Below are 20,367 nucleotides of genomic sequence, written 5' to 3' on the forward strand. Positions count from 1 at the left end.
TCAATATAGTTGGAATTGGATAAAATGGAGGTCAGATGCGTGCTCCTGAGCATTTTTCCTTTAAAATCATGTCCTTAGTTTTCATTTTTTTGATGGTTTGTGGTGGACCAGTCCGTTGAGGTCCACCGGAGAAGATGACCGGAGCTAGGGCTCCGGTGGTGCGTTGGCACCTTCCAAACCATTTGATCCTTTCAATTTGTTTTAATCTTGGCCCTTGGTTCTGATTACCCTTGGTGTGGCGCATTGACTCAAGTCCATTATGGGACGCGCACACTTGGCCATCAGATATGCCACCTCAATTAATGAGGGAGATCTGATGGCCCTTGATTTTTGATATTTTTGATTTTTCATTTAATTGCCTTATTTTGTTTAATTCATAATAAATCCATTTTTAATCCAAAAAATATGGGATTTTCACCAAAAAAATTTAAATATTTTTCTCTTCCATATTCTAAATTAAACTTATTTTTTGGATTAATTTTGGTATTTTTCATGAATTAAATGTTTTTATGCATATTTTTAATTGTTTAAAAATACTTTTGACTTTTTTAAATGGTGAAATTTTTTGTCTAAGGTCCTTTGACCTTGTTTGATCTAGGATAAATCCCTTGGTTATTTATTTGGTATTTTGAAGAGATTTGAGGTTTTGTTCAAATTAAAAGGTATTTTAATTCATTTTTAATGTGATTTTTAATTGATTAATTGTTTAAAAATGTTGTTGGGCAATTTTTATGGTTTTGTGATGTTTGACTTTCTGTTTGGGCCTTGGTCATGGTTGATTTGACTTTTGTTGGATCAAAACCATTGGATTTAGGGGATTGATAAAATGTACATTTCATCTCCCGAAATGAATGGATGGTTTTGATCAGATGAAATTCCTCTCATGATCAATTTGTGTTTCTATTTCCCCTTCCCTCTTCATCTTCATCCCTATTCTTCCCATTTCCCTTATTTGACCAATTAAATCTCTAATGTCTAAAGGCTAATTGATTCATCAATGACCTTATGTTAGATGAATCAATAGAAGTATGACTGAGATAGGTCCCTCCCATTTTTTTAGTGTGGTATGTTTTAGGAGTTTGGTTCTTTGTACCAAATCTCTAACATTCATTAACACCTATATTTTTATTGCTCGACCTCAGATAGTTGTGAATTTTACATAAGTCCAATCACGATTACTTAACATAGAGCTAAATTTGATCAAGAAGACATAACATTCTAGTAAGTGAGATTGTAAGTCTCCCATTCTTCATGGTATTGTGTGGAAAATTGACCTTTTTTCCTTTCATGAGAGCTAGTGGCATACTTGTTGAATTATCCAAGTTGGAGCCCTTCTCATGGAAGATATCTTGGTTTAAGGATTCGTACTGGTGAACGAATGGTTGAGTGTTCTCCAAAGAATAACTTTATCAATTAAAATTCACCACTAACATTTGACTAACCATTGACTAACTCTTGTTAATATTAATTTACTTTCAAGTCATTTACTTTATTCCATTTAGAATTTCAGTACCTTTATCATCCATTGCCATTTACATTTCATGCAACGTGTTTATGCTTAAGTCCTTTTTCACTTTGCTCATTTGAGCCATATCTTGTGATTGTATATATTGTTTGCTTGCTTTTGTTTTGTTTGTGGTCTTAGAACCTTAAAACATTTAATAATAAGAAAAAACCTAAAAAACATTTGGTGGACTGTTGAGACTTGATCTGAACTGTTGGACTTAGGATTAGGAAACATTCCCTATGCTAAAGGACTTGGCCAATGCCAACATTTGAGACTGATCTATCTTGTATTGGGCCTTCATTTGATGCAAGACTTTGAGTGCCCTTGATTCATCTACTACTCTACCTTTGTGCGTAATTGTTATTTTGTTATTATTGTCTATGTCTGATGTTTTGTTCTGAGTTGGTCAAGGAATATTTCATCTGATACATTAGAAGACAATGAAGACTGCTAGCTACTGGAGTGCTTGCTTGGATGTGGCTATCTTTATTTGATGCTTTGATCTTCATGATGTATAGATATTGCTTATTGCTTATCGCATGTTGCTTATTGCTTGGCCAAAGTCCAAAGGAAAATGGGTTTCTATATGACATTCTTGTCTGTTGGATTGCATCCCATTGGTTAGATCTTTTCAACTCTTAACTTTTAAGTTTGTGCTTAGGATAGTCTCTTCATCTCCTCCCACTTCTTTAATTTCAAAATCTCCCCCTCTTTTCAAAAACTTTCATTGCTTGTGATTTCAAACTTAGACATGTTTTAACAATTAGAAACTTTGGCCTTATGCCATTGAAGTTTTAAACCTTTTCTTACATCAAACTTGTAAATAAACTTAACCATATTGACCTTAAATATCAAAGAGACAAAAATAACTAACAACCCCATTCGAATCTTTTGCCTTTTTGTGCCTTTTAATTTAAACCTTTGCTAAAATTAGCTCACCAACTTCTTTGAAATTTTTACCACGAACTGCGGGGTTTTGGTCCCTCATTTTTATGTTGGTACGTAGGCATAAGACCGAAGGTCTTGTCAAACACAAAAATATAATCAATGAATTCTTTTCTCATACCCACACTCCATTTTATCAAACATGTTTTATACCAAAAACATATGCACACATAAAAAAGGTCTCCTTAGGAGTACCTAAGACACTTTGGGTGCTGACCCCTTCCCTTTGTGTAACCAACCCCCTTACCTGTAATCTCTGGCATTTTACTAGTTTTGATTTGAAAACTTCTTATCTTCGGGTTTTGTTCGTACTTTTCCCTTTTCCTTTGGAAACAATAAAAGCGCGGTGGCGACTCTGGTTTTATTGACGTCAAGTTTATCCATAGCTTGATGGTTATGAATTTACCGCTACAGAAATTAAGTGGCGACTCTACTGGGGGTAGTCCTCAGTAGGTTTAGCCTACTTTCTTATGTGTATATATTTGTATATTTGATGTTTGTATATTGTTTGTGTGATATAATATGTCTGTTGTGCTTGGTGATCTCTACGTGGTGAGATAAGTTCTAACCGGAACTTGAGTGTAATTAAGATAGGAGGATGGTATAGTCATGCTCAACTTGTGTGGAGTAGTCCTTAACAAGTTGGCTTGAGACCCATCTACTCAGTGGAGACCTTGTTGGAGTTACTAATGTCATACAAGTTATTTGTGGATAAACATTACTTTCTCTAAATCTGGGGTCTGAGAAGGTGAGGACTGTAGAACATTTAACCCAACTTGGCCTATTAAGGATGTAGTGTGGAGACTGTTCAGGTGTAGACTTGATAATAGTTGTTACGTGATACTACACTCAGAAGAGTTTCTCTTGAGAATATTATGGGTTAATGAGTCAGTCATTCAAACCTATAATATCCGATAGATGGGATTAAGACTCTGGGAACTTTTTAGAACATGATCTACAGGTTTTATCCTTAGTACACTCCTTTGGGATGGTTCTTAACCTGACTCCATGCTTGTGACTCACAACAAACCCTTTAACTCTTGGTTGATCCGATCAAGTCTCATCAATATCAATGGAACTTGGGTGTTGATAAGGTGAAAACCATAATCCACCAAATGGATGATTGGTCTTGATGATAATTTGATCCATCCATTGACCTTTGTTTTGTTTGCCTTGTGTGTGATCCTTTGTTTGTGATTATTGTATTCATGTATACATACGCATCATAACATTCATCATAGAAAATACATTTCAAGGTAACTAAGGTCTTATTTGCAAATATTTTCAGACCATGGATTATGGACGAAGGAACACTAAGAAGTACAGTTTCAGATGTTCTGATTTGAAGGAATTAAGGAAATTGTCATCCTTTGTATTAGATCCCTTGGACTACAAGCAACATCATGGGAAGCTTTTGTCAGTGTTATATACTGATGTAGTTGAAGGACTTCTGAGTGTTTTGGTTCAGTTTTATAACCCTCTCTATCAGTACTTCACTTTTCTTGACTATCATCTTGTGCCTACATTGGAGGAGTATGCCCATCTCTTGGGTATACCCGTATCTGATAAGGTTCCTTTTAGTGGATTAGAGGAGATTCTCATATCTCCTGTCATAGCTGAAGCTCTTCATCTGAAGAAATATGAGATTGATGCTCATTTGGTGAAGAAAGGAGGTATTCTTGGGTTGACTTATCAGTTCCTCATTGGTAGAGCTACTGTTTTTGCTCAAGACGGTAGTGTAGCGGGGTATTCGTTACCATTAGAGATATTGACTAAATCCAAGGTAAACCATAAAGTCGAGTCGCCACCGCACTTCTATTTATCCAAAGGAATGGTTAGAAAGCGAACAAAAACCTAAAAGTTTTATCGAATCAAAAACTAGTAAAAATGTCAGAGATCTGGGTAAGGGGGTTGGTTATGCAATGGGAAGGTTTTAAGCAACCAAAACATCCTAGGTACTCCTAGGGAGCCCTTTTCATAAGTGTTGTTCTAGTCTAAAGGGTGTAGGTATATCTAAAGTACTATTTACTATAACGAAGGTTAAAAGAAAATGACTCGCAAGGATGTCGCATCCACTTCCTATGTATCTCATCTGAGTATGAGAATCAGAGTCTTCATAGCTCGGCTACCTATGGGTTAAAGATAAGTGTGCTCGGTAAAACGTCGCGTCTTATGCCTACGTATCTCATCTGGAATGAGAATCAGAGCAAAACGTAGTTCGGCTAACTAGGGGTTAAGGATTGCCATCTGAACATGGACTTACAAAAGAGGACACCAGCTGTGTCAAAGGAGGGTGGGCAGTGTGTTCAACGTCCTAGCAGTAGGTGTCGCAGCTCGCTGAATCGAGTCTTAGGAAGTTACCTCTTTGCAATAGAACGGGCTGATATGCCACAAGATCGGAGACGCACGAAAGGTCTAAAAGTGGGGAAGCTATGCTCTAGAGTTGTCATGCAATATGGACCTATGTGCTAGGATTTACAAAGGGGAACATCTACCTAATGTTAGCATGCAAATAATAAGGGAATCCTATCTATGTTATCATACAAAGGGTTCTACCTAATGGGTGCTACCTAAACGGAACAAGAGTCGACGGATGGAGCGCGGAGAGGAGTTACGGATAAGGGTAGATGGCGATGCCGGAGGCAATCGACTTACAGGTAGATGTCAATGCCTGAGGCAATCGACTTATAAGAGGATGGATGAATGCGTGCTGGTTCTGTTAAGTTTTGAAAATGATTACTCGACGTTGGAACGAGCTTTTGATCTTATTTTGAAATGGTTATCGGATGCTCGTTTTAATTCTTGTATTAACAGGTGGCTAAAGAAATAAAGAAATAAATATTATACACTTTATGGGAGAGGGGTACATTTGTTATGAATGGGGATTGTTCATGGCAAATAAACAATAAGAATATATGCCTCATACATCATACAAGTAGGCAACAGTTATCAATCAGATCAGATAAATAAACAATATATAATCAAACCAAAGAATCAAATAATGGAGCATTTAAACAATGCATGGGAGTATGAACATATTAAATAATCAAGCAATAGAAAGCATGAATGAGAGAAACAAGTATAAAAGATAACAGATGAATCAAACAGATGAAATATGCATACGAAGGGTCCACTGAATAATTTAATCAGGAAATAAGGTAAGGACCAAATAAAATCAAGGTAAAGGCCTCTAATACATGGCATATGAGATGAACGAGGGAGGATCAAAAGATCTCTTCAATTGCCATAAGCAATCCCTAAGTCAAACATCGATCATAAAGAAGTCAACTGAAAATTCAAGTCAACTTAAAAAATAAAAAATAAATAGCAAATTAATCAAGAAAATTATGAAAAATTAAACTAAATAAGGTGGGGTCAGGACATCATCATCCCCCAATTTGTTTTTTAAAAATAACGAAAATTGGTACATAAATTAATTAAAATAAAACAGAGGTCAAACCAAAAGTCAATTAATGAGACTAGGTTAGAAATAAATCAAGAATAAATAGTAAATTAATCAAGAAAATTATAATAAATTAAACTAAATAAGGTGGGGTCAGGACATCATCATCCCCCAAAAATATTTTAAAAATAATGAAAATTGGTACGTGAATTAATTAAAATAAAACAGAAGTCAAATTAAAAGTCCACCAACCAAACTAAGTCAAAAATAAATCCAAAATAAATTGAAAATATGAAATAAAATTCCAAGAAAAGGTCAGGTTGACTATGAGACAGTGGTTAACCTTCATCCCAAAAATCAAATGCTAACAATAATCTTAAGTCATAAAAATAAAATCAATAAAAAAGTGTATTAAAATGGACCAGTTAGAATAAATAATTAAAATAAAATATTAATTTTAAAAAATACGAAAATAAAAATTATATAAAATTAAATAAAACGTTAAGAAAAGCGAAAAATATTTTTGGGTAATTTTATGGACGAAGAAAATATTTTAAATAAGAAAAAGAAATACGAAAATGAAAGGATTAATGGTGATGAACATGGTAAGCAAGCGTAAATATATCAAAACATGGCCATGGAAGAGATGATTACCTAATGGAAAATAGAAGTGGAATGGAATCTGATATGTGATGAAGCTTTGCCTCCTTGCCACGAAATTCCAATACTCCTCTAGGGTTAGGGTTTCAGCTTCTTAAATAGGGTGGATTAGGTGTTCTCATACTCCTCTATGGTTAGGGTTTCAGCTTCTTAAATAGGGTGGATTAAGTGTTCTCATGGGCTTTTTAATAAGTGATTTATCCATAAGAATAAAAGTGTGAAGTGAGGTGTAAAATGTTGTTATTTTGGGCCAAACTTAAGTGAATGGATGTCCAATGCATGGGCAAAAGAGGTAAAAAACGTGACTGGTTTGTGCAGCATGCTTAGAAAATCTGATTGGGCCAGCCAGGCCCAAAATCTGCCTAGAAAATCAAGTCATGATGCCCACTTTAAATGAATGTATCTCTCAAACCATGGATCCAAATCAGATGATTCCAAAAGGATGTGAAAGAGAATATGGCAAGGTACAATTGTTGTGAAGAAAGTATTTTCAAATAATGCCTTGAAGTGCATGAAAACTGGCCAAGAAGTCTTGACAAATTTTGAAGATTTTGGACTTAGAAATTTTTCTAAGTGTCCTAAAAAAATGTCTCACTTTGACTAAGCATAACTTTCTCAATTTTAATCCAAATGGAGTAAACTTTATATCTCTAGAAAGCTTGGAACAAGAGGAACAACTTTCATGTTGGAGAAATTTTCAAATAGAGCTTTTATCTTGATGTAAAATGGGCTTAAAGTGAGTGCAACGATCATGAAAACTTGCCCTAAATGGAAAGTCAACCATTTCCAAATTAAGTAACTTTTCCAATTCCTGATTAAATGATGAATCCATGATCCAAACTTGATCAAATTTCACATGTAGGATCCCCTAGGCATGGATTTTGAGATTCCACTCTCAAAATGTTAGGAGTTGACTTTTCTGGCCCCACAGTTTACTTTTCCCAAACTGTCTGATTCCCGATTCCATTGATCAATTGAAGCACTTCTAGCTCAAATAAAGAGCTGATTTTTTGTATGTAGACCCTTGTGGACATATGGAGAGCCATGGAAAAGAGTTTCGCCCAAAGAATCAGAAATAAACTGATTTTATACCAAACTCTAGTTTTAGGGCAAAATGATCAGGAATTGATTGCACTGATTGCCAATGAATCTTTCTGAGATAATTGTGAATCTTCCTAGGCCAAGATGCCTCTCTAATCATGACATGGATGAGCTCTTCTACTTCCAACCAAACATTTCCTGCTGCAGGTAGCCATGAAACCCTAATTTCTGATTAAATCCAGATGAACACTCTGATAGCTTTGAATCCTTCACTGATGAACTGAGGACCATAATAAGATACTTGGACCCCCCTGAGACCCTTGAGACTTGTTTACTTAGAAAATGAAGTCCAATTCTCAATCTTGCTTTGTGTGGGCTCCTTCTGTTAAGGAGTGATCGATTAAAACCTGATCTCCATGTCACTAATGCAGTATGCAATGAGTATGACCTAATATGATGCTAATGAAGTGTAAAACATAATCCCATACTTCCAGGAAAAATAAAGGGTAAATTTTGGGGTATTACAGGTAGCATGTATGCTTTTGAAGCTATTTTGTCTTGCTTATCTATGGTTTAGCCTTTTTCCCTAACATTGACGATTTTGTTGGTGTTAACGCCATTAGGATCTTCTTGATTAGAAATCATGTTCCTACTCTGTTGGGTGACATGTATTTCTCTTTGAATTTGAGGAATTCCAAAGGTGGTGGGACTATTGTATGTTGTGTTCCTCTTCTACACAAGTGGTTTGTTTCGCACTTGCTTCAGACGCCTACTTTATTGGAGAATCGACAATGTCTACGATGGTCCCAGAGACTTATGTCTCTCACTAATAATGATATTATTTGGTATGATTCTGCCTTGAGTAACTTTGATATTATTGATAGTTATGGTGAGCTCTATAATGTGCCATTTATTGGTACACAGGGAGGAATCAATTATAACCCTGCTTTGGCCCGTCGTCAACTTGGGTTCCCCTTGAGAGATAAGCCTAATAACGTTCAGTTAGAGGGTCTATTCTACCAGGAGGGTAAAGATCCCCAACATTTGGAGAAAAGGATGATGCATGCTTAGCATAACGTGCATACGAAAGGAAGATCCGAGCCTGGTCCGTGCAACTGTGTAGCTTTGGAAGCTTATACCATTTGGTTTAAGAATAGAGATTTGGAGCTCAAGATGTCGTACGCTTGCGAAAGACCTATGTATGTGGTTGTGGCTGAGCCATCAACTTTCCCTAACCAAGATGTAGAGGAGTTGGAAGACGCACTCACCAAGATTAAGCAAGAGAGAGATATGTGGGAAGAGTGGTTCCATGCTTTAAGCCAAAGGCATGAAGAGTTGTAGCTTGAGTCTAAGGATAAGGATGCACTTATTGAGATTCTTGAGAATCGTGCACTAAAGAGACAAAGAGAGCCAGAGGGTTTATCTTCCTCTAGCATGCGTCAACCTTCTGATGATTGGAAGAAGATTTTTGATCAATTAGTTCTTGAGAAGGCACAAATGAAGACATTATTTGAGTCTGAGATTCGAAGCATCCGAAGGAAGTATACACCCATAACCATATCATCTGATGCAGTTGCTAGGGATCCTTAGGATGATAGTTCCCTTTTCTCTTGTATTTATATTTTGGTTTCTAAAATTGTACTCAGTGTAATCTTTCCAAATTTTTATGAATAAAAAGAGATTTTATGGTCAAACGAATTGTTAATTGTTATTATTAGAATATATATATTTGCAAATGAGACTTCATATATTCCTTGAAATTAAAAGTTATCAAAACATTGCATTATATGCATCATTTGCATGATAGGTTTCTTCTGTCAGATGTCTTATCATTTCTTCTTATGTGCATCAACCAAGCTGACTCACCGCTATAATAATCGTGCTAATCAACTAAAGAGAATGGAGCATCTAAAGCAAGAGAATAAAGAACTGAAGGACGATATCGCCAGGCTTACATTGCTAATGGAATCCAAGATTACTGCTCAGAATCAGTCATGACCGTTTCCTGAACTCCTCCTCCTCAAAGGACTGTCATATCTGAGATTGTTTCATCAGTTGTTCCTGTTGCTTCTGCCAGCTAATCTATTCCCACTATGCCTGCTGGATTCCCTTGGGGAATGCCACCAAATTTTGTGCCAAAGGGGTACTGTAGCGGGGTATTCGTTACCATTAGAGATATTGACTAAATCCAAGGTAAATTATACAAGTCGAGTCGCCACCGCACTTCTATTTATCCAAAGGAATGGTTAGAAAATGAACAAAAACCTAAAAGTTTTAACAAAAACTAGTAAAAGAAACAGAGATCCGGGTAAGGGGGTTGGTTATGCAATGGGAAGGTGTTAGGCACCCAAAAAATCCTAGGTACTCCTAGGGAGCCCTTTTCACACTTGTGAAGGTTGTTGTCTTGTGAAAATTTTATTTGTGCAAACATGATTGAAGAGATGAGAAAAGAATATACAAGTTTATTTACATTTTGTGTTTGGATGGATGAACCCATTGCCTACGTACCATCATATAAAAAGATTAGGATCAAAACCTCGTAGTTCGGGGTAAAAATCTCAAAACAAGTTGGTGAATTGATTGGTCCAAAAGCCTTAAGGTCTTTTGTTATCAAAGGGAGAAAACTCAACCAAACCACAAATCCACCATGTGAGGATAGCTTCAACATGCTAGTGAGGGGTTAACCCTATAATAAGCATGGAAGACTCATTGTCCATCACTAAGGATATAGGTGAGTATTACATCTACCACAAGGATAACTCAAACCTAATAGCTAAAGGTTATGAAAAATTTTGATTAAGGAAGTGGCCATTGGAACCACAAAAAAAAGAATTTGAATGGGTTATATTTACCGATTAGAAGTATATACAAAAATGGTTAAAGTGGATTAAAAGGTTCAATTCAAAATAAGTATTATGAAGAGAAGGTTTGAAAATCAAAAGCATAAGGCTTAGGTTTCTAATGTTTAAAAAAAACAAGTAAAATGTTTGCACAAAAAAGTTTTGGCTTGGGTTAGAGTGGAGGGAAGAAGAAGAAGGGCTAAGTCCTAAATGAAATAAAAAGGCAAGGGATAAGAAATGAAACCACACTAGAAGTTCCTCTCTTGAGATCATATTGATGATCCAAGTAGCTCCCATCCTTTGGAATAAGCAATCACAAGCAAATATTTCAAGCAATCAAACACACAAATCAAGCTTCTAGGAATCCTCCAATGGCTTTTGTATCTTTCACTTTGGATGCTCATGGTAATGGTTCCTCAAAGTTACTCAAGGTTGGAATCCCCTAGCACAAGAAAACACACATAAAAAAGTTCTATAAACAAATCAAAGAATGGACAAGAGGGAGTTTTAGAACATAGTCCTTTCAAAGTTCTCTTCAATTTTTATAGCACTCTAAAGGCCCAATGCCTAGTTGCTCTTTGACTTTTATAGCACTCTAAAGGCCCAATGCCTAGTTGCTCTTCAAATGAATAATATGTACAAGAATAGTAAATTGCATTAAAGTAAATGGCATAAGGTAAATTGCATAAAAGTAAATGTTAATTGTCAATAGTTAGTGTTAGTAGTTAGTGTGCCATAAGGAAAATTTAGCGCTATGTTAAGCAATCGTAGTTGGACTTATGTAGAAGTCACAACTATCTGAGGCCGGTCAATAATAATGTAGGCAACAAACACAAGTTAGGAGTCTTGATTAGTGAACCAAGTCCCAACCACTTGCCATGCCAAATGGAGAAGAGAATTGATCTTGTATTGGTTTAAGCCTTATGCATGATTTAAAAGACAACCTATCCTTAATGCAAAGCCATTCACTTGATCAATTGATCAAGATGAATTAGATTTGAATCAAGGAAGGTTAAATCCTTCTAATTAATGCTAACTTATAAACCTTCAACTCATTAATCAAAAAGAAAAAAGAAGAAGAAGAAAAAGAAGAAGGAGATGGATAAGAGAAAGGGAAATGACAAAATAAAATGCATTAAATGGAATAAAATGTATCAATCCTCATATGTTGACCAATAACATTGAAGTCAAGGTCAAACAATCAAAAAGAGAAGTGAGATGAAGATTGGAAGTCAAGAAAAGAATAAAATATTTTTGGCATTTTTTAATATTTAAAATAAACTTGAATTAAAATAAAATGGAAAGGTCAAACTTCAAAATCACTTCAAATCAACCTTGAAAGGTCCAAGTGATTTATCCCAAGTTCAACAAGGTCAAACAAAGTTTGACAAAAAAATTCAGCATTTTTAAAAGTCAGAAACTATTTTTCATCAATTAAAAATGAATAAAAATAACCTAATTGAACTAAAATCTCAAGTAAATCTCAAATCAATTCAAAAATTGATGAGAATATTTTTCATAGATCCATCATCATTCAAATAGGTTAGGAAAATATTTTTGTATTTTTTGAATATCAAAAACTAATTAAAATGAATTAGAAATAACCAGAAAAGAGAAAATTCGTAAAAAATATCAAATGATGAAATAAAAAATATTAAAAATCTGAAATAGAAACTAGAATTTATTTGGGAAATAATGCAATTGGTCCCATATTTTTTGGAATTAAAATGAGAGAGATATGATTTTTTGAAATAAAAGGAAATAAACAAAATAAAAACAGAAATTAGAAAAATGCAAAAAACGAGAGCCCTTAGATCTGAGCTCATTAATTGAGCTGGCAGATCCAAGGATCCAGAGGCGCGCGCTCATGAAACACCACAGTCAATGCCACCACATGGGAAAGAATAAAAGGTCATAACAAGCAATGGCTATGATTGAATCTGGAGATCACATCCAACGGTCCAGATTCAAACTGGACCCGATGAAGCCACCAGAGCCTTCATCTTCTCCGGCGAGCTTCCCAGATTCCGGCCAAGTTATAGAAAATGAAAAGGCAACCAAAACGTGCGATCTATATATCAATCGAAAGAGGAAGTGATGTACATCACTCCTATGCCATGCACTTCCACTCTAGATCCCTATAAATGGAGAAATCAGAGCTGGAAGTATGATAGTGTTCATCATGAACTTCATGTTTTTATAAAATTGAAAGCACAAATCAAATGCCTCTATTGAGAGGACTTCAGCCAACATTAGATCCAAGCAAAAAAGTCCATGGATGAAGAGAATCGAGGAAATTACTAGTTGGAGTGCAAGCTTGAGTTCTGGTGAATTGAGCATGAAACCTTGCTTGCTTTATCAAAACAGAAGTCCAATGGATCAAGGTGAAGAGGTTTAGGAACTTTTAGATCAAAGAAAATAGTCGAGGAAACTGAAATCTAGATCTAAATTTTTTTAGAGAAAAGAGAGAGTTCCTTTGAGTGTGGTTGAGGATTCAATTCAGCAGAGGTTCAGGCGCCTTCAGGTTAGTGAAATGAAGCTCATATGCAATGTATTTATAGGCAAGGCAATGCTGAATGCATGATTTCAAATTTGCATGAATGGAAAGGGCCTCTATGCATGGGCCTGTACAGGCGCATGGAAGGCCCAATTCCACTTGGTTTTGGCAGCTGATCATCATCATGTACAAATTGGACGTGCAGATTGTGTATTAATGGATCATGCATGGCAATTGAAATGATTTTCACAAAATGCACTATTACATTGAAGCCTTCGAAAATGCCATATCCAAAATCAAAATGCAAGCTTATGAGTAATGGTTGGAAAGCTTATTGCATAAGGAACAAATGTCATGTTGATCAAAATTTCATTTGGGCCTTGGAAATTAGTGAAATTTGAGCTTGAAGGGTGATGTGCAAAACATGTCAAGGCAAGGTTTCTAAAATTAGCCAACTTTCAAGCCCTTCTGTTTTGATGATGCAAGCTCCAAATGGAAAAATCTCCAACATCAAAGTTGTAGATCTTTTCAAGACAATCAAAATGGACTTACATTTTGCATCATTTGGATTTTTGATGAAAGAGTTATGGGCACTTGAAGTTGGACTTTTTTGACTTTTAATGCCTTTGGTCAAAAAGGACCTATAATGTATTGCATTATCACATGTATTTCCTTTGAGATTTTGAAATTGTGTCCAACATAACATTTGAACTAGACATCTTAAGCTTTCCAATTCATTTTATCCCACCTCAAAATCATAAAAAATGAATGAGTTATGTCTTTGGGAAGTTGACCTAAAATTAGGGTCTCAGTCAAAATGACCTATAATGTATTGAAATGGCAGATGGTCTTCCAAGCTTCAAATCAATTTTTGATGAACATGGAAGTTGTTCATATTGTCCTTAAGAACATTTTTGATTTTTGATGAACAACAATGAAGCCCAATAACTTGCCAGAACGGACTCCAAATGTACACTTGTTGGGATTCAGACGAAGCTTATATTTCCTCAAACGCTGGAAAAGCTTCAACAAATGCTCTACATGTTCAACTTTCGTTCTTGACTTAGCAATCATATCGTCACCATATACCTCAATCTCCTTGTGCATCATATCATGAAACAAGGTGGTCATAGCTCGTTGATACGTGGCTCTGGCGTTCTTCAAACCGAAGGGCATCACTCGATAACAGAATGTTCCCCAAGGTGTGATGAATGTTGTCTTCTCCATATCCTCGGGTGCCATTTTAATCTGATTATATCCGGAAAATCCATCCATAAATGAGAAAACTTTGAATTTAGCTGTATTATCTACCAACATATCAATATGTGGTAGAGGGAAATCATCTTTCGGACTAGCTTTATTCAAGTCTCTATAGTCCACACACATCCGGACTTTTCCATCTTTCTTAGGCACGGGCACAATATTGGCCACCCATTGAGGATATATAGAAGTCACCAGGAACCCCGCATCAATTTGCTTATGAACTTCCTCTTTGATCTTCACTGCCATATCAGGATGAGTTCTTCTGAGCTTCTGCTTTACAGGCATGCACTCAGGCTTTAGAGGTAGGAAATGTTGCACAATATCAGTATCTAGACCAGGCATGTCTTCATATGACCAGGCAAAGACGTCAACATATTCTCGTAGTAACTTAATCAACCTCTTCTTAACAGATTCTTCCAGAAGTGCCCCAATCTTTACCTCTCGCACACAATCTTCAGACCCCAAGTTGACTGTTTCTAGATTCTCAAGATGCGGCTGAATGATCTTCTCTTCATGCTCAAGTAGCCGGGTGATCTCATCAGGAATCTCTTCAACATCATCTTCCTCTGCCACAAATACAGGGAATTCAAAATTAGGAGATGATGTTGGGTCATTATGTTCAATGGGTTTAGAAATCAACCTGCATAATGATTTTTGGATATGAAAAGCTTTAGAATTCAAACACGGCAAATCATTATGCAGATGAAAAGATTGATTTTATTTTATTTTTTAGGGTTTTATGTGATCACCAATTTCATGCAAAAAGCAAAAAGGGAAAATAATTGGAAAAACAAACATTTAATATGAATTTATTGAATGGAAATATCATTGTACTTATGCGCCAACAATGTCATCACTCCTCCTTTTGGCATGGGAGAAGAGTTTTTAGACAAAGTGATCATTACGTTGACTTATGGACAACTGTTGGAATATCCACAGCGACCCAATTGTTGCAGACCCCTCCAGGGATGATGAAATTGCCAGAATCCTTTGTATCTTCTTCTAAAACGGCAGCAACCTCCTCATCTAGACCAGTGTGGATGAAACCTCCATTCTTGAATAACCCTTGCTTGTTGAAAGTACCGGAAGCGAAACCTATGCCAGCCCGGGACTCGTTGTCTTCTAACTCAATCATTTTTCCTAAACCAGTGGTTGCACCACGCTCAATGGCCAGCTTTGCATCTTTGTAGGAAGCAAATGAAGGAGTTCTCTTCTCAATAGGCTCAGCTATAGATAAAGCTTGGAAAGGAGTTCCAATTTCAACCTCAGCATCTATATACGAGAAGGAAGACAAATGGCTAACCAGGAGAGCCCTTTCTCCCCGTACCACCACCAACTTCTTGTTTTTCATGAATTTCAATTTCTGGTGTAAGGTGGACGTCACGGCGCCTGCCTTGTGAATCCATGGTCTGCCTAAGAGACAACTATACGATGGGTGAATGTCCATAACCTGGAAGGTAATCTAGAAATCACTTGGTCCGATCTTGATTGGGAGATCAACTTCCCCAATCACAGTTTTGCGAGACCCATCGAAAGCCTTCATAACTACTCCACTCTGCCTCATGGGAGGCCCTTGATATGATAGCTTTGAGAGAGTGGACTTTGGCAATACGTTCAATGATGACCTGGTGTCCACCAGTACATTGGACATGGCGTCGTCTCTACAACCCATAGATATATGTAATGCCAGGTTGTGATCTCTTCCCTCCTCAGGGAGATCAGAGTCACAAAAGCTCAGGTTGTTACAAGCAGTAATGTTTGCAACAATGCTATCGAATTGCTCCAAAGTGACATCGTGATCCACATATGCCACATCCAACACCTTCTGCTTAGCCTCTCGGTGTGGTTCTGAATTTAAAAGTAAGGATAACACAGATATTTTGGATGGCGTTTGTAGAAGTTGGTCTACAACATTGTACTCGCTTTTCTTGATGAGTCTCAGCATCTCATCACAGTCTTCTTTCACATTGCCACTCGGGCCAACAAAAGTAGGAGTTTTAAGTACGGAGGAGGGCTTAACAGCAAGTGCCGGATTCGGAGAATTCACAATGTTCCCAATCGGGCGTTCAACAAAATCAGCATTAATTTGAGGCTTCGGCGGTGCTAAAAATACACGGCCACTATGGGTCAAACCGCTAACATCGGCAATATTCACAACAGAAGAAGAGGGCAAGGACACCTCTTTCCCATTCTCTACTGCTACGACGTTGTAGCGATAGGGAACTGCCTTTTCAGAGGAGTAAGGCACATGACCAGCAGGCTTAATGATCAGAGCGGGAGAAGCCTTCTGCTTGCTACCATTGTACTTGATGATAACAGGCTCGGGTATCTGGAACACTGGGGAAATCAGATTGACCTCAGGCTCATTTTCATCAACATTCCAGTTTTGAAGGATCTCAATGACTCCTTCGTCCAGCATTTCCTGAACATCCTTGCGCACCTGGCAACAACCCAATCGGTTAACAGAGCAGACTCGGCATCTATCATGGTCATGCTCATAATGACTGTAGTCACACAACAAACGATGCATCTGGACCAGAGACTGTTGAATATGACTGACATATTTGACCTTGTATTTTCCAGGGCAACCCTGGACCATGTTGACAGATTTCCCATGTTCGGGCAATGGGTTCTTCTTCACATTAGGGCCTACGTCCTCAAAATATAAAATACCACACCTCACCAGGTCTTGAACCTTGGTCTTCAAAGGGTAACAATTCTCCACGTCGTGGCCGGGAGCACCAGAATGGTAAACACAATGTAACTCGGGCTTATACCACCACTAGGGGTTAACAGGTATAGCCAGTGGGTCTCTCGGAGTAATCAACTTACTCTCTATCAAAGAGGGATATAACTCTGCGTACGTTATAGGAATAACATCGAAGGTGACCCTTTTCCTCTCGTAACTCGTGCTGGTTTGATTACTATTTCGAGGCTGGTAGGCCTACTGCTGCGGTTGGTGCTATTGTTGCTGATATTGCGAATGTGGTTGCTGATTGTTACTATGTTGCTGATACTGTTGATTGTCTCTGAAAACAGGTGCTATATGAGCCACCTGGTGCTGGTTACTGGCGGGATGCACAATCTTCCTCCTCACAGAGGGTCTTCTTGGTTTCTCATGGGAGATCACAACATGTGCCTCTCCATCTTTCTTCTTTGCAAACGCCCCATAACGTTTGGCAGAAGAGCCTTCTTCTCTGGTTAACCGTCCTTCACGGACCCCTTCTTCTAGACGCATCCCCATATTCACCATCTCGGTGAAGTCAGAAGGAGCGCTAACAATCATCCGCTCATAATAAAAAGAACTTAAAGTCTTCAAAAAGATCTTAGTCATCTCTTTCTCTTCTAGCGGAGGCACGATCTGTGCTGCCACCTCTCGCCACCTCTGAGCATACTCCTTAAATGTTTCTTTATCCTTCTGGGACATGGCTCTCAATTGATCTTTATCCTTTTGGAACCAAGCAGAGTTCGGCAGTAGACTTGCCGAAAAGATCCTTCCCTCTGAGAGTTTTCAATTCCTTGCGAAGCTCAAGAAATTGATCGTTCATAGCATCCATCTTCTCATAAACATCTGGACCCTCAGATGGCTCAGAATGATAGATGGTGTCGTCTACCCTGGGAAAAGTATGCATGATAGGAGGAGGAACGGCAAGGACCGGGCTAGATGCCGGCAGAGAAGCAAAGGTGGGAACAGGACCCTCAGGCGTGAAATTGGGAGGCATCCCCCACGGGAACCCGGTTGGCATGGCTGTTGGAACAAAGTATGCACGGGCAGCGGGCACAGTAGAGGAGACAATCTCAGAGATAACTGTCCTCTGGGGAGGAGTTGAAGGTGTCGGAGAAGACTGGCTCTGGGCAGCCATGAGTGACTCCATTAGGGCAGTCAATCTGGCCACTTCCTCTTTCAGCTCGCGATTCTCTTGCTCTAAGTGATCCATCAGTCTTGAAATGTTGGCTCTAGTGTAGTACCGGTGAGTCAGCTTGTCTTCAAAATAAATGAAGGACACAAAGTTAGACCACAGGGCAAGGGACCGGAAACAAAACCTGCTTATGCATATGATGCATGCAATGTTTGTGCATATGATTTGTTTTTTATTTCAAAGGAACTTTAGAGTTTTATTTGCAAATTCTGGAAATATTAAGCATTTTATCACATATGGAGATATCTCATCAAATAATATCAGGGAAAAGAAGTGCAGCATCGTCAATCATATACAAGAGAAAAGGACAATAATCGTCTTATAGATCCCTAGAAACAATCATCTAAAGCTCGGGACACAGGAAGATAAGATGCGCGAAGCCTCTTCACCTCCCTCTCGTAGGCTGCCTCCATATCGGCCTTCTCTTTGGCGAGTCGATCATACTTCCTCTTCCAGAACTTAGAAGACTGAGGAAGTAGAGAAGTCCATACATCATCAGGGTCATCAATAACCTAATGCTCAAGAAACTCAATCAACGCATCCTTCTCCTTAATCTGCTGAAGCAACTCTTCACGTTCACGGATCCAGGCACGTGAACGGTCTTCGTCTATCAACTCCTCTACTCCTTGATTAGGGAGTGTTGAAGGCCCAACCATAATCATAGGTGTAGGTCTCGGATACTCGTAAGGCATGAGATACTCAGATGCCCTCTTTCTAACCCAAACAGTGTAAGGCTCCAAAGCGATGCAATTCTTAGGACCCAAATCTTTCCTTCCTTTCTTATGAATCTTGCGCCAAGTGCGGACCATCCTAGCTTTCAAGCCTTGGGGATCTTTACCATCCTGAAAGAATACACCCTCTAACAAAATGTTATTGGGTTTATCCTTTATGGGGAACCCAAGCTGCCGACGTGCCAAAACAGGATTGTAGTTAATCCCACCACATGTACCAAGAAGAGGTACATTGGAGAATTCGCCACAAGAGTCAATAATTTGCACACCATCATACACACGGTTATACCAAGAGATATCATCATTAGTGAGAGACATAAGTCTCGTGGACCACCGTAGACATTCCTTGTTCTCCTTGAAAGCGACCGTCTGAGGTAAGTGAGAAATAAACCACTTACACAACAAAGGCAAACAACACACAATGGCGCCACCTCCCTTTGCATTCCTCATATGCAAAGAGAAGTAGGTATCACCCAACAGAGTCGGAACGGGATTAAGAGTAGAGAAAATCCTAATAGTGTTCACATCCACAAACTTGTCGATGTTGGGGAACAATACTAGCCCATAGATGTGAAGTACAAATATGGACTCAAAGGCGTCCTCACTCATGGCCTTCCCATACATAGTAGCTTGAGCAATGAGGAACTCAGAAGGGAGATCTTGAATTCCACCTTTGGTAGTCATATGAGCACCAACTAGAGATTCATCTATATGTAACATGTCTGCTATCTCTTTGTAACACCCCAAAATTATCCCTCCTTATTCACGCATTCATTTTTAGGTCATTTAACATTAGATACATTGCATTTCATCATGTCAATCGGGATTAGCTCCAAGAAGCTTGAACATCATCCAGGACACTTTGTGGGTTCTATTTAGATGATCAGTCAATACAAGGGAAAGACTTGAGTTGCTTCCAACAGGGGTCTATTCGTCAGTCAAAACGTTAATCTTGAAGGAGCAAAGGTTTGTTCATGAGCTGTCATGCTCGCTAGGCGAAGCCCACGTGTTATGCAAGCAAAAAAAAAAAAAGAAAAAAAAAAGAAAAAAAAAGAAAAAAAGAAAAAAAAAATTAAATAAATAAATAAAAGAAAAATCTCAGACTTGGACCTCTCTCATTTGAGCCCACAAAGCCATGAAAATCAGGTTATAAAAGAGGGAGAACAGATAGAAAAAGGAAGAGAAGCAAAACACTCTGAGGTTTCCTTGGAACAAAACCCTGGACAAAACCTGAAGAGAAACCTAGACAGAGAGAGTGAGAATTAATCTGCAGCAACCTCCAGGCAACTCTGAAAGGTTCATTCTGACTCACACACTTTCAGCTCAAGCAAACCCTAACATTGGTTTGCAAATCCAGCCGTGCCATTTGATTTCAACCGATCTCTCCAATCAGGTTTGCCCTATATCCATCATCTTTATACCTTTAATTTGAATGCTCTAAATGTATGAGGTATTACGGGTGAATTTGATACCCTTTTGATGCATGTGTTTGACAAGAGGTTTAGGCCTCCTACCCTTGGTTGCTTTTTGTGAGCTTTTTGTGAATTTTAATGACATGAT

This window comes from Lathyrus oleraceus, chromosome 7 (genome assembly GCF_024323335.1).
Source record: "Lathyrus oleraceus cultivar Zhongwan6 chromosome 7, CAAS_Psat_ZW6_1.0, whole genome shotgun sequence".
Lineage (NCBI taxonomy): Eukaryota > Viridiplantae > Streptophyta > Magnoliopsida > Fabales > Fabaceae > Lathyrus > Lathyrus oleraceus.